We start from the raw sequence: 27,961 nt of genomic DNA on the forward strand, positions 1-27,961 counted from the left end.
TCTGCCACTTGCGTATGGGGATGTGGGTGTACAATTTAAACAGATTTTTATTTTCATGGGAATTGTTACATATGCATCAACACAATGTATAATTGCCCATGATTGAATTTTGTTTCTTTCTCTCTATTAAATAAAATTACTTTTTTGAATGTTTGGCTCTGAGATTTGTTAATTGTCTTTGGAAAAGCTATTCTAATCGGAAACTGTTAACATTTTAATATGAATGGCATTTCAAGATCTCCTTTGTTGTCTAATGTTATCCGCAGAAGATGTACACCATTACCTTTCTTGGATACATCTTTCTTTCTACATAAATCTGTGTATTGTAAGACCAGATGTTATTAACGGTTGTAGATATTCATTGGGATATTGTAAGTTGTTGTTGTCATCTTCCGCACGATCACCACCAACTTTTTCAGCATAGTCTATTGATACGCATTTAGCAAATTTGCCATGTAACCATTCAACAGTTTTGGACGTATTTAACCAATTTGATGTGTAACATCAAAGATTTTTGGCATAAATACGTTTGACTTCCTTGTATCTTGGTGCTAGGATTACGCGTGTACTCATTTTTATGTTGATAACCCTTCATGATGAAATTCTTCACTAAGATTTTGACATACTATGTCTTCTTTAATTGGGAACTTAAAGTGAAGAAAACATTAAAATGTGTAAGAGCTGAGAGCGTGGGAAGTGTGTCTAACAAATGCATTCACATGATTGAGAGTTGAAAGGACCGTGGTCTTGTTTGAAAATGTTTGGGAGGAGTGCGTGACTTGAAAAAAATCTATCTTCCAAAAAAGTCTTGTCTCCAAAATGTCTAATTGCATGGAAGGATTTTTTTTATATAATAGTATATAATATAACATATAAGTAATGGGACACCATAAAACCAATCTAAATGATGTCACATGTCTAGGACTAAATCTAAAATATCTGATTTTACTTTTGACATGTCAGAGAGAAAAAGGCAAACAGACACAAATATACAAAAAGATATCTGTGGATCCAGCTTTAAATAGTAAAAATTAACATAAAATATGATTACTGTTACATTGACACGTAAATATATTTTGGACCAGTGTATGAAAGGCGCTATGTAATTCAGAATGTATTCCTTCATTTTTCACTTTTCAGTTCTTCTTCACATTGACACTACAAGCTGGAGTCCAAATAAAGTCAAACGACAGTGCCGACGATTAGAAAGCTTCTGTTTGAGATAATGTGAGTCACACAAAGCTTCATCTTTTGCCACCATTTAATGAATAAGAAACCCCTAAATAACAAAATCAGCTCCTTCTCTGATTTTCTTCCCCCTCACCATAGAAGGTCAAATCCATCCCTTCTGATCATTCAGCAATAGGTCACTTGGGTTGGCCGTTGAGTTTTGTTTATTGCCTGCACGCTTTTTATGTTTCTGTCAATCACACAAAGCTTCATATTCTGTCACCATTTAATGAATAAGAAACCCCCAAATAACACAGTCATCCTCATCTGAACTCCTCACCTTAGAAGGACAAATTTGTCCATTCTGAACATGTAGGTTTTGTCTTTTGCCAGCATAGTTTTTATGTTTCATATCATTGACCTTCTCAAAGGTGTGAGTTTACAGTGCAGTGAAAAAGTATTTGTCCCCTTACTGATTTGCTCTATTTTTGCGACTTCATAAACTTCCTTGTTTTTGATTTCCAAACAAATACAGTAGACTACAAAGACAACACACCATTTTTAAATATTCGACTTATTGAATGGAAGAAGTTCAACAACACCTATATCGCCCATTTGAAAAACTAATTTCCTCCTAAATTTAATGCCTAGCAGTGCCACCCTCAGGAGCAACAAGCATAATCAAACAGGTCCAGCAGCAGGAGATCAGATATTGGCATCTTTGTGGCGAAATTGTGGTCCCCTCTTTTCTACAGAATTGTTTTAATTCTGATACACTGGAGGTTTCCAAGTATGAACTGTCCATTCAAGGTCAAACTACAACATCTTAACCATGTCCACAACCTTAATTTGTGTTTTTTAGCCATTCAGAAGTGGACATTTCACAGTTTATAATTCAAATCGTTGTTCTGCTGCATCACCCAGCTTCAGATCATAAGCTGATTAACAGCCATTCTCCTTCAGTATCTTCTGGCAGAGAGCTGAATTCAAATTGCCCTCAATTATGGCAATTCAACCAGGCCTTGAAATAGCAAAATGACCCCACACCATCACTCTACCACCACCATGATTGACTGTGAGTGTGATGTTCTTATTGTGGAAAGCTGTGATAGCTTTACTTCAAATGGAACAGGACCCATGTCTTTCATAAAGTTCCCTTTTGACTCATCAGTCAACAGAACATTATCCCAAGGTTTTAGGTGTAATCAAGGTGATTTTGGCAAATGTTAGATGAGCCTTCATGTTCCTCTTGTTCAGCAGTGTTTTTTGTCATGTAGCTGCTGTACTTCCATGACGCCAAATGATATCACTGCCAATGTCTGCTCTTTACCCGCACTGGCACTTTGAGCAGCTTTTCCATCACCATCATATATCAGGGGTTTCCAGTTCCTTTCTTGGAGGTCCATAGTGACTGCAGGTTTTTATTCTGTCTTTTAAATTTTTGCATCTTTTAGATTGACTCCTCAATTATTTCTTTTTTTCCAACCACACAATAATGAGATATAACAGATGGCCAGCAATCCTGTGCCCACCATACAATATCTGAACATAAAGACACGTGAAGGGTCAGTAATATTGTGCTGCTCAGATCCACAAAACATTTTGACAGTGGTACATAAAGACACGTGAAGGGTCAGTAATATTGTGCTGCTCAGGTCCACAAAACATTTTGACAGTGGTCTTAGAAAAAGGAAAATCAACAGTTTGGGAAACAAGACCACCAACAAGCCATGCAATCGGCTGCCAATTAGGAAACTGGTTAGAACTAGCTGTTCATCTGTTGGCTCACTAACTTCACATCTCATTTCTGTTCGGGTGCCATTTGTGGAAATATAAGCAATTCAGAGGACTGAGTCTTAAAAAACAAGGTGACTAAAATAAAGTGAAAAGAAGTCAATGAACAGCAGACTTTGGTGACTGATGAAGACAATGATTAGAATGAATGACTGCAGCCAGGGTAGTCCTGAAGGACCAGAGTTGGACACCCCTGATGTACACACATGTAAAGTGACTGACAGGCCACCTCACCAAACAGCTGATGGCATCTTATAAGGCAACCCCTGTGAAAAGACCCCCAGCATTGACCACTGTAACTCTGCTGCTCCTCTCTTCATGTAGAACTGAAAGATCTGGAGAGTAAACTCTGTGAAAGGATCTGCTTGGACACAAAGTGTTGTAGAACCCCATACTGACTAAAGCTTTTAAAGGTACTCAGCACAGTGTGTTCTGCTCATTCTTGTTGGGCTCTCCAGCTGAACAACTCATTCCTGGCTTCTCTGACTAAGAGGACCTGAAGACTGACTGTATTGAAGAGGAACAGCCAATAAATTAAGTGAGGGCTGCTAAGTCTTCAAAAAGTCTTTAAACACCAGTGAGCCCAGTGTACCAAAAAGATGTACCAGTGGGTATAGTGGGCATTGAGTGGCACTTTATTAGGGTTCAGTAGGTCACTTTGGATTTTAGCTGCTCATCTGTTATGTGTTGAATTTGAACCGTCCTGTTCTAGTAATTACTGCACAGTGAATGGAACTGATGTCACCAAATGCCATCTTCATAGTCCCCCTTCTGCTCTTTTCATGTGCAGGTCCTGAAGCTCCAATTGTCCTCCTGCAGTCATCTGAACCTCTGATTGGTGAGGAGTTTTTACAGGTGAGTTTGTGTTCTTATTGATTTGATGATCCTGACAAGTATCTGTGACACTGCATGTCCTCTCTTGGTGTGACCGCATGTGTGTCACTGTCTCACACAAGTGCTGGCCCACTTTCATTCATCCCACTTGTTATTTTCTCCTTTCTCTGTCCTCTTGATTTTTCCACTCTTTTCTTTCGCTATGTCTCTCAATCTCTTACATCTATTTCACATTCCTTTGTTCCCAAAGCACCACATTTTGCTGTTATTCAGAGAATGAAAGATGAGAATGTGAGTTCTAGAGTGACCAGTGGTGCTATGAGATATCGTGAAAAAAAATAAAGGAAGAAAATGACATAAAGAAAGAGAAATACTTAGGCAGGGAAGAAGTATAACATTAGCAACATTTTTGAACAAATTGTGAATATCCTGCACATTCAAACCAGTCCTGAGTAACGTGGCTGTGAAGGGAAACTGCTGGGCATTGACCCCAAAGGTTATTGATATAGATCAAAACCAGACTAGAAACAACCTCAAAATAACATTACAGAGACTTAAAATGAATAAAAGAAAAATGTAACTATAGCACTGTCATCGTGATAAGAAAAGAGGCTGAGAGAGTCAGACAGACATAGTGGTGGCATGTGAATTTGGAGATGTCACCAAATTCACTTGTCAGGTGGATCTCCAGGAAGATTAATAGAAAGAAGCAAATGAGGTGACCTGGAGGGGAGCCAATCAGAAAGAGGTATTCAAGTATTTGGCTCTGTTGTGCTCATTAAGTGGAACAGAAAAAGATCAGGCATGTCTTGGGTAATGGAGCTTTTGTTGAATTGCCTTCCATTGGTTGAGATTTTCAGTGAGGCAGTCAGAAAGAACTGAAACTGAAAAACACATCACAAGATGTCATTGAGGATAAGATGAATGCAGTTAATGAAAAGATCAGCAGAGGGAACCAGGAGACGAATCTGACTTGAAGTCTGTCATGTGACTGGCTGATAACTGCTGAGGTAATGGCAGCTCTAAGTCTTAAGTTGCTGCCTCTCACCTGATTTGAGCTGTGCAGTCTTTACAGACAGATTCAGACTGAGAGATACAACAACATATTGAAGAACTGATTAGCATGTGGCATGAAGATGATCAGCACTGATGTGGCCCGAGTGTATTTGACGATCATGGTAGCTTCTTGAGACATACAAGTGCCCAGCTGACATGGGCATAAACATAAAAAGATTCAGCTCCTTCTATTCCTATCTGTTACTTATCATGTCATTAAACGTAATGGGCTAAGAATGCTTCCTGGCTGAGGGCCATTTTATACTTCCTATGCTTTTCAATAATTCAACCCTATTCTGAATAGCGCTGAACTTCAGTTTAGAAGCTCAGAATAAAATGATCCAATATTGTGCAACTTTAATGATTAAAGTCTTTTTCTTTTTTTTTTTTCTTTTTTTTTTTTCTTTTTTTAATATTTTTATTTTATTAATTTTCATTGTAATCATTCCATACAAACAGATCAATTTATAACCCAACAAATTTGAAAACAAATCAAACCCCACCCCTGAGAAGGAGAGCTTAGCTAAAGGAAAATTTCTTTAAGCTTTTTAATAAGGCAACATTAGACAAAAGAAGGGGAGAAGTAAATATCTATATAAATAAGAGATGGAGAAGGGAGTTAAATGCAATAATAGTTAATTCTCTTATTCTAAAATAATATTGATTAAATCCTGCCAAGTTTTGAAAAAATTTTGTACAGATCCTCTAACTGAAAATTTGATTTTTTCCAATTTCAAATAATATAAAACATCAGTTTCCCACTGACTTATAAGAGGAGAATTAGGATTCTTCCAATTTAACAAAATAAGTCTGCGTGCCAAGAGTGTAGTGAATGCAATCACCGTTTGTTTGTCCTTCTCCAATTCAAGTCCATCTGGAAGGACACCAAACACAGCTGTTAGTGGGTTAGGAGGGATTGTGATACTAAGGCTGTCTGAGAGGCACTTAAAAATTTTTGTCCAAAATGATGTTAGTTTGGTGCAGGCCCAGAACATGTGACCCAGTGAGGCAGAAGCTTGGTTGCAGCGCTCGCAGGTTGGATCCTGGCCTGGAAACATTTTGGACAGTTTTAAGCGAGACAGATGAGCTCGATATATAATTTTTAGTTGAATAATTCTATGCTTTGCGCATATAGAACTCGAGTGAATTCTTTGCTTTGCTACCTTCCACTCCTTTTCTGATATATTGATTAAGAGATCTTCTTCCCAATGTCCTCTTGGATCTTTGAAAGGTAGGGACTCTAATAAGATTTTATATATTGCGGAAATAGTGTTTGTTTCCTCGGAATTGAGCAGTATTTTTTCCAGCATTGTGGAGGGTGCAAGGTGGGGGAAATCGGGCAATTTCTGTTTAACAAAATTTCTAATTTGAAGATAGTAAAAGAAATGTGTAGCTGGGAGGTTAAATTTTGAACGTAATTGTTCAAAAGATGTAAATATGTTGTCTATATAAAGATCTCTGAGCATTTTAATTCCAAAACTTTTCCAGGTATTAAAAACTGGATATACTTGCGAAGGTTGAAAGAGGTGGTTCCCTTGCAGAGGTGCCACTGATAAAAGATTTTCCATCTTAAAATGCTTCCTAATTTGGTTCCATATTCTGAGTGAGTAAAGCACAATTGGGTTATTAGTATATTTGCGATAACTTTCATTTATTGGAGAGCAGAGCAGGGAATATAAAGAAGTACTACAGGATTTTACTTCTATTGCAGACCAAGCCTGTGTATGTGCATTTATTTGTGTCCAGGTTTTTATGGCTTGTATGTTTGCTGCCCAGTAATAAAACTGAAAATTAGGTAAAGCCATGCCACCTTCTGCCTGAGGTCTTTGTAGGGTCGCTCTTCGGATACGTGGGTGTTTTGAGTTCCAAATGAATGAGGTTATTATTGAATCTAACTGTTTAAAAAACGATTTATTGATATACTAGGGGGCTTCGCCCCCTGCTCGCTTCGCTCGCCAACCCCTGGTGTTGGGAATGACAAAGAGCGTGATGTATGAATGAGATATAGAATAGTGTGACGGTGTAGATGATGCAAATAGAAAGCAAACAATAAAGTGTGTGGCACAGTGTAAAGGTTTATTTGAAAATTTCTTTGTACACGCCGTTTAAGTGTAAAAGGTAATTCCAGCTCAGAACTTGTAAGGTCATTTAAGATGGTTATTGTTGTGATCAGAGTCAAGTTTGTCAGAGCTTAGAAAGAGTTGTGTCTCTCCAGGAAGTAATGGAATGACTTGGGTATTAATGTTTTCCATATTAATATTTTTTGGACATAATATAGTGCGTTGTGTTAAAAGGGGCATTTGGTCTAATGAGATTGCTGTTACAAATGTCTCTGTAACTAAGTTGTCGCAGATAAAGGCTTGAGGAATTGTAATAATATGTGCCTGAAGTCCATCTGTATTGGTGAGTGTACCATCTCTCAGTTGTAATAAGCAATTGTTATGATCTGGTTCTGGACATCGTATCTTTTTTACTAACTGTATCTTTTGAAAGCAATGCCAATTGTCTGCGTATTTTAAGGTGCACTGAACAATAGCTGAGTGCATGGCATCTGGAAGAATAGCTAATCACTGTCTAAAATCTCCTCCTCATAAAAGTACCTTTCCTTCAAATCGAATATTATTATTCATAAACGTTTGTAGAAGTTTATGAATGGTGTTGAGTAAGTGACTTCATGCCATTGAACATTCATCAATAAACAACATTTTTTCAAGACGGATGTCACGTGCAGTGCCACCGTTAATGTTCATAGTGGATACCGATTTGTAGAATCTAATGTAGTTGATAAAGATTTCACTTTCAGGTACATCGTCAGTTATAAGCCTCTGTAGATATTCAGTATATGAATGTAAAGAAGGCAGTCTAATTTGACCCTTTTGACAACAACGTGTAAATGTATAACTTGTATTTCCAGTTGTTTCTTCAGGGAAGTGAACTGAATGACAATGATTGCAAATGACATTCATTAATCCGAATGAATTTTACTGGTGTATGTTTTTCTTGTGCCGTTTGAGAGGCGCGTTGTTGCATGTGTAGTATTTGGGACGTGTTGTTTTGGAGCTGTAATCGATTTGCCTGTGCTGTGTGAGAAGCCCGTTGTAGCCTTCGCTGCCATTAACGTATGTCTGAGACGGGAGGTGTTTCGTTTTGAATCCGTGCCTGTTGCGATGCAGCACTTTGATTGATAGTTTGCGTCATGTGGATCTAGGATGTAGATTTGTGCATATTTGCGTTGTTGATTTGTTTCAGGGTGCACTGTTCCAATGCGATGCAGTATTTGTGCACATATGCGAAAGTAGTATGGGCCATTGCCTTTTGGTGGCCTGATATTTACTCCGGTATATGCAAAAGCAAATGAACCATTGTAGGATCTAATGCAGTTCATAAAGTTTTTACTTTTAGGTACATCGTTAGTTAGAAGCTTTAGTTGAGCTTTGCGTTTTTGGAGTCGAGACATTTTTTCTTTTAGAAATATGGATAAGTAATAAGGAGTATTGCACTCACTGTTAATATGGAGCCTTTTCTGCGGTTGAACGGTTAATAGTGCCTTATTGTAATGAGATCCACCTATGCTGCATAGCCGTCTATTTTGTTGTTTCTTTCGTTTTCGTGTGTTTGTTCCTGTTATCCTTTCCTTTTCGTTTTGTACCCGTGACCGTGTATTCATGACTTGTTTCTTTCTCAGCATGCGAAATATGGATAAGTAATAAGAAGGATCGCAGTCACTGTTAATATGTTTCTTTTTCTGCAGTTGAACGGTTAATAGTGCTTTATTGTAAGGAGATCCACCAATGCTGACACCTATGCTGTCTAGTGTGAAGGTGTTGATGTTCACTTTAGAATATGTGGCTTTGGGTGTCACTTCTTATGGATGTGTGTGTGTGTGTGGGGGGGGTTGGGTGTTGAGGATTGTTGTCGCGCAAGCGTCTTCTTTCTTTTTGTGTTCCTGTGTCTTGTTGAATCCCCCTCTTTGTGTGTGTCCCGTCCCTTGCTTGAAGGGTCTGTGGGGTGGTTTTGTGTTCTTTTTTTTGTGTTCCATGGGCTTGTTGAATCCCCCTCTTGGTGTGTGTCCCGTCCGGTGCCTGTAGGGGGGGGGGGTGCCTTGCTGTTGTGCGCGAGCCTCTTTTTTTTTTTTTTTTTTTTTTTTTTTGGGTCTAGTTTCGTGTGCAATGTGTTTCGTGCTTTGCTTGCGTTTGAATACTTTTTTATGTGCCGTTTCCTTTTTTCGGTGCTCTTTGCGCCTCATTTCTCAATTTTTCCTGTGCTCACTCCTTTTTTCTGTGGTCTTGTCCGCCTCTCGCGGCCCCTCATCCGCCTCTCTCGCCCTCTTCTATCCGCCTTTCTCGGCTCCTCAGCCAACCCTCGCGGACTCTTTTTGCGCCTGCGCAGTACGTCTTTTTGCAGCTACGGCCCATTGCCGGATGTGCCTGCGTCCATCATCCGGTTTAGCATTCTCGGTTAGTAATATGGATATTGAAATGTTTTGAAATAAAAAGAGAAGTTTAGGAAGGATATTCATCTTAACAATGTTAATTCTTCCGGCTAGAGTGAGATGAAGGGTTGACCATCTATGCAAGTCTTGCTTAATTTTTTCCATACAGACGCCAAAATTTTGTTGATAAAGAGCTTTATGTTTACTTGTGATATTTACCCCTAGGTATTTAAACTGATCTGCTATGGTAAAAGGTAGGGTGTCTAATTTAATATTATATGCTTGTGAGTTCACTGGAAAGAGTATACTTTTATTCAGATTAATTCTAAGACCAGATATCTTTTGAAATTCTGTTAGTGCTGTTAAAACAGCAGGGACAGTGTTTTCTGGGTCCGATATATATAAGACCATATCATCTGCATATAGAGAAATTTTCTGTTCCAGTCCTTCTCTGACAATCCCCTTTATCTGATGAGAATTTCGGCAGTGAACCGCCAGTGGTTCAATAGCGATTGCAAACAACAGTGGCGACAAGGGACATCCTTGTCTGGTACCACGTTCTAGTTTAAAGTAGTCTGAGCAAATTTTATTAATACAAACTGAAGCTTCTGGACTGGTATACAGTAGTTTAATCCAAGCACAAATATTCGGGCCAAACCCAAATTTCTCCAATGCAGTGAAAAGGTAATTCCATTCGATCATGTCAAATGCCTTTTCTGCGTCTAATGATAGTAATATCTCTGGGGTGTTTGATTTTGTTGGTGAATATATAACATTAAACAAGCGTCGGAGATTTGAAGATAGATGTCGGCCTTTAATAAATCCAGTTTGATCTTGTGATATTACCGAGGGCAGCACTTTCTCCATCCTTCTAGCTAGGATTTTTGAGAGTATCTTAACATCATTATTCAGGAGTGAAATTGGTCTATATGATGCACATTGTAACAAGTCCTTATTTTGTTTAGGAAAGACGGTGATTAATGCTTGTCGAAATGTTTGAGGTAGTATTTGGTGGTCTTTAGCTTCTGTAAATGTTACCAATAAGAGTGGAGCTAGCTGAGTGGAGAATTTCTTATAAAACTCTACGGGGTAACCATCAGGGCCTGATGATTTCCCGCTTTGTAGTGACTTTATAGCGTCTAGTAATTCTGTTAGCGTTAGAGGTTTATCTAGTTCCTCAGCACTTAAAGCATCTATTTGTGGTATTTGTGAATTATCCAGAAATGCATTAGATTGCGTGTTGTCTTCTTTGGGCTCAGTGGAATATAAAGACTTATAGTAATCTCTAAATGTGTGCATTATTTTATTATGGTCGATGATTTCTTCTCCATTCTTGTTGGTGATTACTGGTATTGCATTGTGAACCTCTTGTTTATGAATTTGTTGAGCTAAAAGCTTATTAGCTTTTTCTCCGTGTTCATAGTAATGCTGTCTAGACTTATAAATAAGTTGTTCAGTTTCTTTAGTTGTTAAGATGTTAAGTTCTGTATGCAGGGCCTGCCTTTTCCTGTGAAGAGCTTCACTTGGACGCCTGGCTTGTTCTTCATCTATTCTAGTAATTTCATTTCTTAGCTCTGACACTTTCTTGGTTTCTAATTTATTTCTATGGGAAAGATATGAAATAATCTGGCCTCTTAAGAAGGCCTTTAGAGTTTCCCAGAGTGTTCCTGCAGAAACCTCTGTAGACGTGTTTGTCTCTAGGAAGAAGCTGATTTGTTTGGATATAAATTCTGTGCAGTTCTCGTCTGCCAATAAAAGAGGGTTAAGACGCCATCTGCGAGGTGAGTACGAGGGGCTTATTGATTTTAGCTCCAAGACTAGAGGGGCATGGTCAGAGATAACAATTGTGTCATATTTGCATGATTTAATTGTAGGCAGGAAATTATTATCTATAAAAAAATAATCAATTCTTGAGTAGCTATAATGCACTGGTGAGTAGAACGAATATGTTCTTGAGTTTGGGTTAAGAAACCTCCAGGGGTCTGATAAGTTGTGATCATTTAAAAACTGTGTAATTATCTTTGCAGTATTAGATGTCGTCCCCCCTGTCACAGGAGTCCTATCTAAGAGTGGATTTAAAACACAATTAAAGTCCCCAGCCATTATAATTTTATGAGTGTTCACATTGGGAATGGATGCAAATAGATTTTGCATGAATTCCTTATCATCAACATTGGGTGCATAAACATTTATCAAAATCATTTTACTGTTATATAAGTTGCCCATGACCATCACATATCTCCCTTCAGGGTCCGACACTACCTCTGATGCTACAAATGGAACTGTTCTATGTATGAGAATTCCCACCCCTCTAGTTTTCTTTATAAAGCTAGAATGGAACATTTGGCCAGTCCAGTCTTTTTGTAATCTGAACTGATCCTTGGTTAGTAAGTGGGTCTCCTGTAAAAATACTATTTTAGCGTTTAAGCCTGTTAGGTGAGAGCATACTTTCTTTCTCTTTAATTCGTGATTCAGGCCTTTAACATTCCAGCTCACAAAGTTAACTGTCCCATCATGGAGACATTGATTCTGAGTTTTTAATGTCATTTTATAGTTTTAATTGGTAATATGGCAGTTTTAATCTTAGTTTCAAGATTCCCCAGGAGTTGTTGCATGTTAGCCTGTTGCTGCATTGATATTTATAATTATAAGGATTATAAGAATAGATTAGATATAACCTGCTCTCCTTCTCTCCCCCCTTTATCCCCCCACCCCCCCCATTTTGCCTCCCCACATGAGGCTAGACCCCACTTCGCGATGTTCCAGTCCTCTGACATACGAAGAGACAGAGCACGTCCAAAACAAAACAAACCCCACCCTGCAGCGGCGTTACAGAATTAAAACAGAGATATCTTTTACAGTTAAATCCTTAATACTATCTGCCGAAAATGTTCTCATTAACAATATTTAAGCTTGAAATAATCTTCAGCGCTTTTAAGTTAAGATATTAAGATTAAAAAAAAAAAACAAAAAACAACCCTGGGAGTGATTTTAAAAACTAGTCTAGGATAAACCTGGTAATTCATACTGTAATAGTATAATGGTAATTGTATAAATAGTAGAACAAGCATTAAACCAAGGGTATGAAGTTAAACAGTCTACTTTAAGGTATAGTAAAATAAAAAAAAAAAAAAAAAAAAAAAAAAAAAAAAAAAAAAAAGAAAGAAATAAAAAAATAAATAAATAAAACGAATCCTACTTTAATCACTTCCACATTTTCACACTCACGTCTATAACTCTATAACTCTGATTAAAACATAAACATATAACATATAAAGTCCAGATTAAAAAAAAAAAAAAAAAAAAGAAAATAAGAGATGTATAATTATAATACCAGTCTCTTTAAACATGGATCCAGCGATCAGATCATAGGTCTTTCCCGTGCCTTGATAGAATACGGCTCTTTAATTTTAATTAACTTTCAAAAAAGTGTCGGAAACAGCTTCTTTAATTCTTTTTCAGCTTCTTCTTTGCTGAAGAAAATATAATGTCCATCTTGAACTTCCACTTTCAGTTTGGCAGGATACAAGAGGCTGTATTTGATATCGGCTTCCCGTAGCATCCTTTTAATGTCGTTGTAGGATCTGCGTTTTGCAGCTGTTGATGGTGAGAAGTCGGGAAAAATACGAATAAGATTATTTTCGAATATAATCTCTTGCTTGTGTCTGAGAAGTGCCATCACATCAAGCTTACATCTTAGTCGTTCGAAGCGGACAATAAAAGACCTAGATTTAAAGGCGCTTGGTATCTTTGTGCGATAAGCCGTGGCTATCTCATTGTCGAGTTTAAAGTCATCTCCAATTATTTTAGACAGTAATTCTACTGCAAATTTCACTGGGCTTGAGCTTTCTCGTTTCTCAGGTATACCCTCAATTCTTATATTATTTCTTCTGCACCCATCCTCCAGGGCTGCAAGTCTGTCTCCAAGTTTTTTGTATTCCGAGTTCGCAGTCTTTTTCTTTTTAATCATAGGCTTTTCAATTAAAAACATCACAACACTTAAAGGTTCTTTGTTCCCCTGTGCTGTCATAATGTCCTGTTATGTGAATTTCCCATTGGGATTAATAAAGTATCTATCTATCTATCTATCTATCTATCTATCTATCTATCTATCTATCTATCTATCTATCTATCTATCTATCTATCTATCTATCTATCTATCTGTTAGTACAGAGTCCCCAGTCTTTCTACCTTTTCCAAAACTACTTTGATAATTAGATCCAACAGGTGGTCTGCAGCTTGAAGGACCTGAAGGGTGTCATGAATTGCTGTTAACTCTTTAAACTCAGCCTCATTTATAGCTAGTTTCTGCTACTTTGATTTAATTGGCTGTAACTTCATCATACTTCACTCATTATTCATGTTCTACCCCACAAACTAAAGGGCAGACCTTTTTCTTTCAGTATTTTTACACCAGGAGACTGAATTATGTTGTACACATCTGTTAGAGCAGAATAAGTTGCAAACTTCAGTAACATTTTTATCAAAAAATGCATCTGGAATGTTATTCTTGTTTCCATAGCTTTTGGAATAAGCTAACAAACATTATAAAAGTGCCGGTAAATGTGCCAAGAACACCCAGAAAAAAAAACAAAAAAAATTGAATATTAGAAAATTACAATAATCTGGACAAGAACAGGCCATTCTGCCCAACAAAGGTCACCAGTCCTATCTACCAAACTAGGGGGCTCCGCCCCCTGCTCGCTTCGCTCGCCAACCCCTGGTGTTGGGAATCACAAAGAGCGTGATGTATGAATGAGATATAGAATAGTGTGACGGTGTAGATGATGCAAATAGAAAGCAAACAATAAAGTGTGTGGCACAGTGTAAAGGTTTATTTGAAAATTTCTTTGTACACGCCGTTTAAGTGTAAAAGGTAATTTCAGGTCAGAACTTGTAAGGTCAATGAAGATGGTTATTGTTGTGATCAGAGTCAAGTTTGTCAGAGCTTAGAAAGAGTTGTGTCTCTCCAGGAAGTAATGGAATGACTTGGGTATTAATGTTTTCCATATTAATATTTTTTGGACATAATATAGTGCGTTGTGTTAAAAGGGGCATTTGGTCTAATGAGATTGCTGTTCCAAATGTCTCTGTAACTAAGTCGTCGCAAATAAGGGCTTGAGGAATTGTAATAATATGTGGCTGAAGTCCAGCTGTATTGGTGAGTGTACCATCTCTCAGTTGTAATAAGCAATTGTTATGATCTGGTTCTGGACATCGTATCTTTTTTACTAACTGTATCTTTTGAAAGCAATGCCAATTGTCTGCATATTTTAAGGTGCACTGAACAATAGCTGAGTGCATGGCATCTGGAAGAATAGCTAATCACTGTCTAAAATCTCCTCCTCATAAAAGTACCTTTCCTTCAAATCGAATATTATTATTCATAAACGTTTGTAGAAGTTTATGAATGGTCTTGAGTAAGTGACTTCATGCCATTGAACATTCATCAATAAACAACATTTTTTCAAGACGGATGTCACGTGCAGTGCCACCGTTAATGTTCATAGTGGATACCGATTTGTAGAATCTAATGTAGTTGATAAAGATTTCACTTTCAGGTACATCGTCAGTTATAAGCCTCTGTAGATATTCAGTATATGAATGTAAAGAAGGCAGTGTAATTTGACCCTTTTGACAACAACGTGTAAATGTATTACTTGTATTGCCAGCTGTTTCTTCAGGGAAGTGAACTGAATGACAATGATTGCAAATGACATTCATTAATCCGAATGAATTTTCCTGGTGTATGTTTTGCTTGTGCTGTTTGAGATGCGCGTTGTTGCATGTGTAGTATTTGGGACGTGTTGTTTTGTAGCTGTATTCGATTTGCTTGTGCTGTGTGAGAAGCCCGTTGTAGCCTTCCTTGCCGTTAACGTATGTCTGAGACGGGAGGTGTTTCGTTTTGAATCCGTGCCTGTTGCGATGCAGCACTTTGATTGATAGTTTGCGTCATGTGGATCCAGGATGTAGATTTGTGCATATTTGCGTTGTTGATTTGTTTCAGGGTGCACTGTTCCAATGCGATGCAGTATTTGTGCACATATGCGAAAGCAGTATGGGCCATTGCCTTTTGGTGGCCTGATATTTACTCCGGTATATGCAAAAGCAAATGAACTATTGTAGGATCTAATGCAGTTCATAAAGTTTTTACTTTTAGGTACATCATTAGTTAGAAGCTTTAGTTGAGCTTTGCGTTTTTGGAGTCGAGACATTTTTTCTTTTAGAAATATGGATAAGTAATAAGGAGTATTGCACTCACTGTTAATATGGAGCCTTTTCTGCGGTTGAACGGTTAATAGTGCCTTATTGTAATGAGATCCACCTATGCTGCATAGCCGTCTATTTTGTTGTTTCTTTCATGTTCGTGTGTTTGTTCCTGTTATCATTTCCTTTTCGTTTTGTACCCGTGACCGTGTATTCATGACTTGTTTCTTTCTCAGCATGCGAAATATGGATAACTAATAAGGAGGATCGCAGTCACTGTTAATATGTTTCTTTTTCTGCAGTTGAACGGTTAATAGTGCTTTATTGTAAGGAGATCCACCAATGCTGACACCTATGCTGTCTAGTGTGAAGGTGTTGATGTTCACTTTAGAATATGTGGCTTTGGGTGTCACTTCTTATGGATGTGTGTGTGTGTGGGGGGGGGGGGGGGGTTGAGGATTGTTGTCGCGCGAGCGTCTTCTTTCTGTTTGTGTTCCTGTGTCTTGTTGAATCCCCCTCTTTGTGTGTGTCCCGTCCCTTGCTTGAAGGGTCTGTGGGGTGGTTTTGTGTTCTTTTTTTTGTGTTCCATGGGCTTGTTGAATCCCCCTCTTGGTGTGTGTCCCGTCCGGTGCCTGTAGGGGGGGGGGGGGGGTGCATTGCTGTTGTGCGCGAGCCTCTTTTTTTTTTTTTTTGGGTCTAGTTTCGTGTGCAATGTGTTTCGTGCTTTGCTTGCGTTTGAATACTTTTTTATGTGCCGTTTCCTTTTTTCGGTGCTCCTTGCGCCTCATTTCTCAATTTTTCCTGTGCTCACTCCTTTTTTCTGTGGTCTTGTCTGCCTCTCGCGGCCCCTCATCCGCCTCTCTCGCCCTCTTTTATCCGCCTTTCTCGGCTCCTCAGCCGACCCTCGCGGACTCTTTTTGCGCCTGCGCAGTACGTCTTTTTGCAGCTACGGCCCATTGCCGGATGTGCCTGCGTCCATCATCCGGTTTAGCATTCTCGGTTAGTAATATGGATTCTTACTCTTCTTTTTCTTCTGTTAGCTACTCCCATTAGGAGTTGCTTCAATGGATCATCTGTTGCCATATATTCTGCCCCCGACAGCACCCTCTAATGATACCCAGAGACCCCAACAGGGCTGCACTTCCAGGCTCCAACCCACAATCTACCTTGCAGGTGTCCTGACTGGGCTACCATATGAGGACCACTGCCCCCTACTGTATGGGGATGGAACTACTCCCAATCCTCGGTTTTTATTAGCTATAACATTACAGCCAGGTACAAATTTATTTCTCCATCCCACCAGCCAATTCTCTTGACGTTCCACACTGGCCCCCCCTTATAAATCATCCGCCATCCCAGCTACGATTCCCGTTCTCCTCCTACGTACTGTAGCCTCCTCAGTTAAGGCCTGTAGGGCATGGCATCTGGCCCCACGAGGGTTGATGTCATTCATAGTTCAATGCCTAAGCCGGTCTCCACAAGAAGAATAACAACAGTCAGTGGGAGCTTTCGGAAGCCTCTGTTAAAAAAAAAAGTGCCTTTCTGACTCAGTATTACGTCATGTGGGACAGTGTTTCCATTGGTGTCCCCACTGCAGCATGTGAAGCATCGTCCCCTCTGACTATTAATGCAGAGGGGAAACTGTATGTTCTCCACTCCTTCTTGCATGGGTTTTCTTTCATGCTACATCCTGCCTAGGCGTGTCTTCCACTGATGTAAATGTTGTAGGCAGGACCAAACAATCACACGAGTCAGGCTATCATACCTGAGTGGCTGCTTCCCCTTTGTTGGGTGAGTCTTCCATTTTTGACTGATTGCCCATTTTCTTTTGTGGCCTTCAGATGGATTGGGACCCTCTAGCGAATAAAGAGGGGCCCTTCACTGTCTATGTGGCCTTTACAGGATTGACTTGCCTATATTGTAAAATCGATACCGAATGGCAGTCCTGTTCCTGTTCTCTGTAAGTACTTCTCCACCACTTGAAGCGGAGCCCTTGCTGCCTCCATTGTCTCCTTCAAGGTATTTCCTAAATGATTTAATACAGATTTTAGTGTCCTTACCAGCTGAAGGAGTTCTTCTAAGTGCTGGAGATCAAAGTGACCTTTGTCTTGGCTTGGTAAACTTTAGGTGGGACTTCGGTCCTTCTTGGTTGATGGTAAACTTTAGGTGGGACTTTGGTCCTTCTTGGTTGACCTTCTTGTGCCTCTCAGCATGCATTGGTCTCGATAATAATCAGTTGAGTTTTCAGGATCATCTAGGGTTGTAGAGTTTGGAAGTCCCTTTACGGGGACAGTTTGTTCCGTCAGTCTGTTTGAACAATTTGTTGACGTTGCCCAGACATTGCTTCCAGAACCCTTTATTTAAAAGAGAAGGGAAGTCACTTACCCCGGCTTAGATTGTTGGGGTAAGATGTCCAGCCTTCAGGTTCACGCTCATACAGGCAATGTTGGCGTTGCTCCAGTCTCTTGCTGTCTCGCATATAATAATAGACAGCCTGCCACAGGTTCTCTGTCTTCACAGTGTAATTCTGTGAGGGTTTTGACTTTTTGTAGGGCCTTGTGCCCTTCAAGAGTACTTACCTCATTGTCTTTCCCATCAAAGAAGCCCTCTAGTGTCCCTCCAGCAAGGTCATCTTCCTGTCTGTATGTATCCCATACTTGGAGCCAGTATGTTGCCCATCTGTCTTCAGTAATATAAGCGCTCCCAGACAGTGAATAGTAGTCTATGCCAATTTATCCGTTTCCCATCAGTTGGGTTTCTTGCTCAATTTTCTTCCCATCACTTGTGCGAGATGTCGTGCCTGTTGTGTGGGATTACAGGTCTGGGTTTTGGCCTCAATAAATTTAAATTGCAGGTCTTCTGCCAAATAGACACCCAGAAATTCCTGCCAACTACACCTATTGTAACCACAAGGGGGTGCCATTGAGCCCCAAACCCAAAACCCAGTAGTACAACACACATTTTTGGAGTCAAATAAGGGATTATAATTATCCCAAAACACACCCTCAGAACCACTTCTTCAAAATCATCCACAATAAATCCAACAATTATACAGAAAACCAAAGTATTATTCCTCCTCCTCAACCTCCGCTGAATGTTGCCCACTGTCTCCTGACTCTTACTCTCCAATGTGAGGCAACAGGCTCCTTTTAAGATGGACCCATGAAAGCTTCTAGTGTCATGCTGTGTTTTCAAGGAATCACCTCCAGGGCATTAAGAAATTAAGGAGATCACTTCCGGACTCCAACTCCCAAGCACCCTTGCGGGTGTCCCGAATGGGCTACCATGCAAGGGTCACTGCCGTCTAAGTGTATGGTGGATGGAACAACTCCTGATCCTCAGTTTCTGTAAGTCCGTCCTCTATATCATACTGGCCGGTACATCTTTATTTCTGCATCCCACCAGCCAATTCACTTGACATTCCGCACTGCCCTCACATCATCTTCTTCTTTTGGCTGCTCCCGTTATTGGTTGCCACAGCGGATCATCTTATTCTATATGTTTCTGTCCTCTCCATTTTGCTCTGTCACACCCATCACCTGCATGTTTTCTCTCTCCACATCCATAAACCTCCTCTTAGGCCTCCCTCTTTTCCTCTTGCTTGGCAGCTCTATCCTTAACATCCTTCTCCCAATATACTCAGCATCTCTCCTCTGCACATGTCCAAACCATCGCAATCTTGCCTCTCTGACTTTGTCTCCCAACCATCCAACTTGAGCTGACCCTCTAATGTACTCATGTCTAATCCTATCCATCTTCGTCACACCCAGTGCAAATCTTAGCATCTTTAAATCTGCTACCTCCAGCTCTGTCTCCTGCTTTCTGGTCAGTGCCACCATCTCCAACCCATATAACATAGCTGGTCTCTCTACCGTCCTGCAGACCTTCCCTTTCACTTTTGCTGATACCCATCTGTCACAAATTACTTCTGACACTCTTCTCCACCCATTCCACCCTGCCTGCACACTCTTTCTCACCTCTCTTCCACAATCCCAATTACTCCGTACTGTTGATCCCAAGTATTTAAACTCCTTCACCTACGCCAACTCTACTCCCCTCATCCTCACGATTCCACTGACCTCCCTCTCATTCACACACATGTATTCTGTCTTGTTCCTACTGACCTTCGTTCCTCTCCTCTCCAAAGCATATCTCCACCTCTCCAGGGGTCTCCTCAACCTGCTCCCTACTCTCGCTACAGATCACAGTGTCATCAGCAAACATCATAGTCCACGGGACTCCTGTCTAATCTCGTCTGTCAACCTGTCCATCAACATTGCAAATAAGAAGGGGCTCAGAGCCAATCCCTAATGTAATCCCACCTTCACCTTGAATGCATCCGTCACTCCTACCGCAGACCTTACCACTGTCACACTTCCCTCGTACCTATCCTGTACAACTCTTGCGTACTTATGTGCCACTCCTGAATTCCTCATACAATACCACATCTCCTCTTCAGGCACCCTATCATATGCTTTTTCCAGGTCCACAAAGATGCAATGCAACTGCTTCTGGCCTTCTCTATACTTCTCCATCAACATCCTCAGAGCAAACAGCACATCTGTGGTGCTCTTTCTTGGCATGAAACCATACTGCTGCTCACTAATCATCACCTCCCTTCTTAACTGAGCTTCCACTGCTCTTTCCCATAACTTCATGCTGTGGCTCATCAGTTTTATCCCCCTGTGGTTACTACAGTCCTGCACATCCCCCTTATTATATCGGCACCAGTACACATCTTCTCCACTCCTCAGGCATCCTCTCACTTTCCAAGATTCCATTAAACAATCTGGTTATAAACTTCCCTGCCATCTCTTCTAAACCCCTCCAGGCTTCCACAGGTATGTCATCTGGACCAACGGCCCTTCCATTTTTCATTCTCTTCATAGCTGTTCTTACTTCCTCCTTGCTAATCCGTTGTACTTCACTATCTCCACATCATCCAACCTTCTCTCTCTCTCGTTCTCTTCATTCATCAGCCTATCAAAGTAAACCTTCCATTTGCTCAACACACCCTCCTCACTTGTGAGTATGTTTCCATCTTTATCCTTTATCATCCTAACCTGCTGCACGTCTTTTCCAGCTCGGTCCCTCTGTCTAGCCCACCGGTCCTTTTCCCCCTCCTTAGTGTCCAACCTCTCACACAACTCCTCATACGCTTTTTCTTTAGCCTTTGCCACCTCTTTCTTCACCTTGCCTTATCTCTTTGTACTCTTGTCTACCTTCTGCATCTCTCTAACAATCCCTCTTCCTCTATGTACTCTCCTGTACTTCCCCATTCCACCACCAGGTTTCCTTTTCCTCCTTCCTCTGTCCAGATGTCACACCAGGCACCCTTCTCACTGTCACTCTTACTACGTCTGCTGCAGTTGTCCAGCTGTCTGGTAAATCTTCACTGCCACCCAGTGCCTGTCTCACCTCCTCCCTAAACTCATCCTTGCAATCTTCCTTTTTCAACTTCCACCATTTGATACTTGGCTCTTCCCTCACTCTCTTCCTCTTCTTGATCTCCAATGTCATCCTACAGACCACCATTCTATGCTGCTTAACTACACTTTCCCCCTGCCACTACTTTACAGTCTTTAATCTCCTTTAGACTGACTCTTCTGCATAGGACATAATCTACCTGTGTGCATCTTTCTCCACTCTTGTATGTCACCCTATGTTCCTCCCTCTTCTTAAAATACGTATTCGCCACAGCCATATCCATCCTTTTGGCAAAATCCACTATCATCTGACCTTCTTCATTCCTCTCCTTGATACCATACCTACCCATCACCTCCTCGTCTCCGCTGTTCCCTTCACCAACATGTCCATTGAAATCCGCTACAATCACCACTTTCTGTCCCTTGGGTACACTGTTCATCACTTCATCCAACTCACTCCAAAAATCTTCTTTCTCATCCATCGCACACCCAACTTGAGGTGCATATGCACTAACGACATTCATCATCACACCTCATTTTTCCAGCTTCATAATAATTACTCTGGCACTCTTTTCACCTCCAAAACACTCTTGGCATACTGTTTCTTCAGAATAACCTCTACCCCATTTCTCCTCCTATCCACATCATGATAGAACAATTTGAATCCACCTCAGATCCACCTGGTCTTACTCCCCTTCCATTTAGTCTCTTGCACACACAATATATCAAACTTCCTTTTCTTCATTATATCGGCTAACTCCCCTTACCAGTCATACTGCCATCATTCAAAGTTCCTACCCTCAGTTCCAGTCTCTTTATGTTCCTCCTCTTCTCTTGCCTGCAGACACACACCCCCCACCCCTCCTCTTCTCCTTCTTCGAGCAACAGTAGCCCAATTTCCGCCAGCACCCTGTTGGCTAACAGTACTGGTGGCGGTCATTATTAACCCAGGGCTCGACCGATCTGGTATGGAAATTTGTATTGTTGTCCGCATATTGATTTGGCAAAATTTTACACCGGATGCCCTTCCTGACATAACCCTCCCCATTTATCGGGGCTTGGGACCGACACAAAGAAACAAACTGGTTTGTGCATCCCCTGTGGCTGGGTTACTGACCTCATGTCCATGTATTAAATTATCTTCTGTCCCGGCCAGGATGCTGATTCTCTTCCTACAGTGTCTGTAGTATACATATTCATTATTATGGACCCCCAGCCTATGTGAAATTTTGAAGTGCATGTATATTTAGTTAGTAAAGAAATTATACTCCGTATGAGCACCTGTAAAGTTTAAAAACATCTTTACAAAAAAAGCTTCCAACATATATAGAAAGTGGAATGTGTCATTTGAAAGATTTTTCATTTATTAGAAAATAGTCTGTCAAATTGTACACAAATGAATTACAACTTTCAAGAATATGTGGGGGGGGGGGGATTAAATCATGGGCTAATGTTATTGTGATAAATTAAATTTTGAATTATCCTTCAGTCCCACCGATGGGTCCAAAATGAGTTTAAAGGGTTAAAGAGCAACCAACAATTAAAACCCCAAGACCTTGTAGACTTTAATACCACTTTTTCTTCTTCTTCTTCTTCTTCATTTTTTTCTATGTGGGGTTGACATGCCTGATCAGCCTTCTCTACATACCTCGGTCTTGCACTTTCTCCCCAGTCAAACATTTTCCTTCAAATCTTCTTTTACTTTATCCATCCACCTCCACCTTGGCCTCCCTTGCTTCCTCATTCCCTGTTGTTTTGTCTTGGTAGAGAAATATATTACTCTACTTTCCCCTTTTGTATTATTAATATGTAGCCTTTGTCAGAATGCCTCAAATCTCACACACATTCCACTGTTTATAAGGTATTGTAGTTTATAACTTCTACCCACCTTCCCTTTTTCATTTATAACTTCAGGCAGTTAGGTGTAGTAAAAGACAAGCAGGAATTAAGTTACAATTTGAACAATGTATTATTGATAATATTCATAAATAATAACAATATGCAAAGTACATTTGAATATTGGCAACCATACAACCTGATAAATGGAGATGTGTAGTTTCAGGTGGCACACAGACTTGTTAATTACTTAAAATGTCTCTACTTAAGGCATCATTTGTGGTCAGCTTTCTTCAGAACAGGCCGCATGCCTGTCTCAATATGGCTGCTGAGCTGTGCTCTTCATTGTGTTGTCCCTTTCAGTTCATGGTGTGAGATAGTCTTTCATCAGTTTGGTATGAGAGAGAGAGCTCTGTATTCCTGTCCAACCCCTAGAGCCAATCGGGTGTCACGGTACTTAAAGGCTGTCTGATACAAGCCAGTTCCAAGCAGCCATACTTCAGACCAATTTTTTTGGGGGGGGGGGGGGGGTTGTGTGTGTGTGCAGAATACCTTAACACCTGCCCTCCAAACCATGTGTTAAGGTAAAGCTTGGCAGTTAGGCAGCCTGTCTTTCCTGTGGGGGATGACTGAGAAATTTCAGCAGAGAAATATTGGCCAGACTTGTTTTAGGCACTTCCCCCAACCCTGTTGTAAAATTACAAAGATTTTTCCTAAAAGTGGGGAAGGGGTTCTTAAGCATCAAACCATTGCTGTTATTATCAATAATGCAACACTAATATTATATTGCTTTGTCTAAGTTACAAATAAAGACATACAAAATATTTATCAACTTGTATGCAAAATTTCACATCTTTTGTACAATTTCTTTATAATTAAACAGTCATAATTGTTTAAAGAGTCTGTTGAATAACTTGTGCTTTGATTTGCAGTGATTGCTTTTCCAGTGTTAAAAGTTGTGCATGACCATTTGTCCATTACATATCTTCTTTATTTCAAAGACAATCTGAAGAGCGTGGATGTGTTCCTGATGACTTGTATCTTCTCTGGCCTGCTTCAACTGTTCCTTTAGCTTTCTGCAGTCTTCATATGTCATCAGATCTGGTGGGTCATAATGAGACAAGTCCACACCTTCCACTAAACTAACCTACTGCAATTTCAGTCTATTGTGTAAATTATTTTCTTAATCTGTGCTGATTTTGTGTCTGACTGCTAATTAGACCCCTGTCCCAAACTATCTGTTTAAGCATATGCAACTGTACAATTAACATCAAAATTTGAAAGGTAACATTTCTGGCATCACCACCATGAGACATCATAGCTATGCAACCTTCATCATTCCCCCTATAGGCCACCCCTATAGTTGTTTGCTCACCATATGCATACTTGATGTGCTAAACACCTCGGTTCAGAATTGGCCCACTGGTCCTGTGCCTGTACCACAGCTGACCATCTCAGCAGGGCTTCTGTATTTTCCCAATTAAACTATACCTAAACAACGGAGCCCATATGATAAATCTACAGGCTGCACCAGCTCTTTAGAAAAATTTCACCAATTTGCTCAGTATAACTTTCTTTAATAATAGTCTCTCTATTATAAAAGAAAATCCTGTGATGAGATGTGCTCTTGAAGAGAGACAGAGAGACACATCAGAGAGACAGAGACACTTTCACTTCCCGTGACATGGTCAAGTCACGGTCAAGCCACGTTATACTGACATCCATTGGAAGTATGTAAACAAGATCACGGTCATGTAACAGCTCAGTTGTTGCCCCGCCTTATTTACAACCACTTGCCCTACTTACAACCATTTTCAAACAAGATCACGGTCATGTACAAAGCAAAGAAGAAAGAGCAGCTCTAAAACAGTTAATAAGTTGAAGATGACACGACCACGACTAAGCGAAGAAGAAAGAGCAGTGCGTCAAAAAAAGACCCAAAAGTGCTGGAGAGAAAAGAATGCTGAACAAAATGGAAAAAAGAACAATAATAATCAGACAAAGTGAAGATGAAAGACAAGCTCAAACAAAATTAATAAGTTAAACATCACACGTCCACAACTAAGCAAAGAAGAAATAGTAGCGCGTCAAAAAGGAACCCAAAAGTGGTGGAGAGAAAAGAATGCACAAAAAAGGGATAATCAGCCCAGAGCAAGTGGAATTGAACACCTTGTGGATCCAAAGGGGGTCAGAAATAAAAGACTAAGAGTACAAGACGAAGTAGAACTTCATAAACGACAAAGCAAAGAAGAAAGAGCAAGAGCAGTGCATCGAAAACAGACCCAAAAGCGAAGAAAAGAATGCAAACAAGAACACTAATAATCTATGTTCAACATCACAAACTAAGGACAGTAACAATCAGCCTGGATCAAGTGGAATTCAAAACCTTGCAGGTCTAATCGGGGTCAGAAATAAAAGACAAAGAGTACAAGACACAGTACAACTTCATAAAGTTGTTCAAAAATGGTGGTGCCATACACACGCAGAGCAAGTTAAAAAATATGACAGTACTAAAATTAGAATGGGTCAAAAACAAGACAGTGCAAAGCGCATTTACGCTAACATACAGAAATCATTACTCAGTGAAATAACGGAACAGCAAACACTGATCAAATATATGGACATAGGTGACATGTCGGAAGTATGTAGATATTGTATGGCTTTAAGTCGGAGACTTGTAGATCGACAAACTTGTGTTGCCATCAGGGAAAAGTACTGCAGTTTCCCAATGAGGAGACTTTTCCGCGAGAATTAAAAGATTTGTTATTTGGTGAAAGGGAAATCCACAAACACTACGGGCAAAATATACGCGTCTACAATAATCTTTTCACGTTAGCATCATTTTATGCACAAAACGTTGATTTACACATTAATGGACCATACGCTATGAGAATCTGTGGTCCCGTACCAATTAAAGCTATGACAAGTTTAATTTAGAAAAAAAAACAATTTGGTCAGGTGTATGTTTATAATCACGGAGAAGCGCTGCAACATAGAATCGAAAGAGTTAAACGATCTGACGTACTAGAAATTATACAGCCAATAATGGATACAAATCCATACGTCCAAAAGTATTGAACTTAACACGACATTTATCTACTGTGAAAGGTGCTATATAGCGCCCGACCTGGCACAGACTGACGCAGAGGCATGTACTTAAATAAACAGACTTTTATTTTCTCTTCAGCCGTGGGGCACGCCTTCCCCGTGTCCCACAGGCCCAACACAGTCCCACAAAGCACTTAACACACCAAAACACTCTTCTCCTTGACCACCACTCCTCCTCTAGCTTAGTCCTCCTCCTCCCAACTCTCGCTCTCGAGTGGTGGTGGCTGGCCCTTTTTATAACCCACCCAGAAGCTTTCCAGGTGCTTGACCACCTGGTTCTAATTGCACTTCCGGGTGGGGCTGTAGAATCATCCAGCCGGGCTGTTGGAAGGAGACAGCTCCCCCTAGCGGCCACCCCGGACCCCAACCAAGCTGTGGAGGACTCCATCTCCCATGGAGCCCTGCGGGAGGTTGGGGAATCAGCGTCGTCCAGGGAGGCTGCCACCAAGCGCCCCGGGGGAGGTATTGAGCTGTCCATGGCTGCTCCTCTGGAACATACACAACAGGGGCATCCCGGCTAGGCATGGGACCCTGCCGTTCATCACACTACAGAAAACACGAACAAAGAAATTGTCTTGGATTTCTATCTGAATCCGAAAGATCACAGTCACATTTATAATAAACCAACATGTGATGAATTGTCAGCAATAGTAATTTTGAAACATGGAGATATCAAAGACAGAGTACAGTAGATATTCGTGTATATCCAAAGGCAAAGCATGATTCATCATTTCTGTCAAATACATCGCCACATTCAGATCCTTTACTCTTTCCTTTGCTTTTCCCAGATGGCGAAACAGGATGGTTGTACAATATGAAACAAATGCATTCAGAAAAACATATAACACCCACTCAATATTTCGGGTCCAAATTAGCGATACGTTACAATGTATTTAACCCACTTCTCTCATCTCAACGTCTATCGCAACATTAGATTATTAATGCGTATCTAAAAGTCGAAGCTAATCGTCTCTTCTTTATTAAATCGAATCAGGCTAAACTTAGAACGGAACATATGCAAGGGCTCATTGATCACGTTCAAAATTCAAATATCAATAACGCAATGGTAATATCCCGAACTATCGGTCAGCCTGATTTATTTATTACAATGACGTGCAATCCTCAATGGCCAGAAATCCGCAGATTCTTGAGAACAATGCCACCGGCTACATTGGCTCTGGATATTCCCAATTTCGTAAGTACAGTAGATTGTTTTATCAGAAAGTCTTATTTTTATTGAATGAACTCAAAACAGTGTTCAGGCAAATCAGAGCATACATTTACATGATCGAATTTCATAAACGGGCTTTGCCTAACATGCATTTATTGGTTACTTTACAAAATAAATTACAGTAATCCCTCCTCCATCGCGGGGGTTGCGTTCCAGAGCCACCCGCGAAATAAGAAAATCCGCGAAGTAGAAACCATATGTTTATATGGTTATTTTTATATTGTCATGCTTGGGTCACAGATTTGCGCAGAAACACAGGAGGTTGTAGAGAGACAGGAACGTTATTCAAACACTGCAAACAAACATTTGTCTCTTTTTCAAAAGTTTAAACTGTGCTCCATGACAAGACAGAGATGACAGTTCTGTCTCACAATTAAAAGAATGCAAACATATCTTCCTTTTCAAAGGAGTGCGCGTCAGGAGAGAGAGAGAGAGAACAAAGCAAGCAGTCAAAAATCAATAGGGCTGTTTGGCTTTTAAGTATGCGAAGCACCGCCGGTACAAAGCTGTTGAAGGCGGCAGCTCACACCCCCTCCGTCAGGAGCAAGGAGAGAGAGAGAGACAGAGAAAAACAAAGTCAAAAATCAATACGTGCCCTTTGAGCTTTTAAGTATGCGAAGCACCGTGCAGCATGTCGCTTCAGGAAGCAGCTGCACACAGAAGGTAGCAACGTGAAGATAATCTTTCAGCATTTTTAGACGAGCGTCCCTATCGTCTAGGTGTGCGAACAGCCCCCCTGCTCACACCCCCCTACGTCAGCTAAAGAGAGAGAGAGAGAAAGTAAGTTGTATAGCTTCTCAGCCATCTGCCAATAGCGTCCCTTGTATGAAATCAACTGGGCAAACCAACTGAGGAAGCATGTACCAG

General features: G+C 40.4%; 1 protein-coding gene across 1 annotated transcript in view; it reads left to right on the plus strand.

The window, feature by feature from the left end:
- Positions 1-3,416: 3,416 nt before the first annotated feature.
- The window catches only part of LOC127526060 (tripartite motif-containing protein 16-like), a 65,187-nt gene continuing 40,642 nt past the window's right edge, over positions 3,417-27,961 (plus strand). The window contains exons 1-2 of the mRNA XM_051920075.1: positions 3,417-3,502; positions 3,755-3,819. The gene's annotated coding sequence lies outside the window, so the exon portion shown is untranslated. The remainder of the gene's footprint in view (positions 3,503-3,754; positions 3,820-27,961) is intronic.

This window comes from Erpetoichthys calabaricus, chromosome 16 (genome assembly GCF_900747795.2).
Source record: "Erpetoichthys calabaricus chromosome 16, fErpCal1.3, whole genome shotgun sequence".
Classification (NCBI taxonomy): Eukaryota; Metazoa; Chordata; class Cladistia; order Polypteriformes; family Polypteridae; genus Erpetoichthys; species Erpetoichthys calabaricus.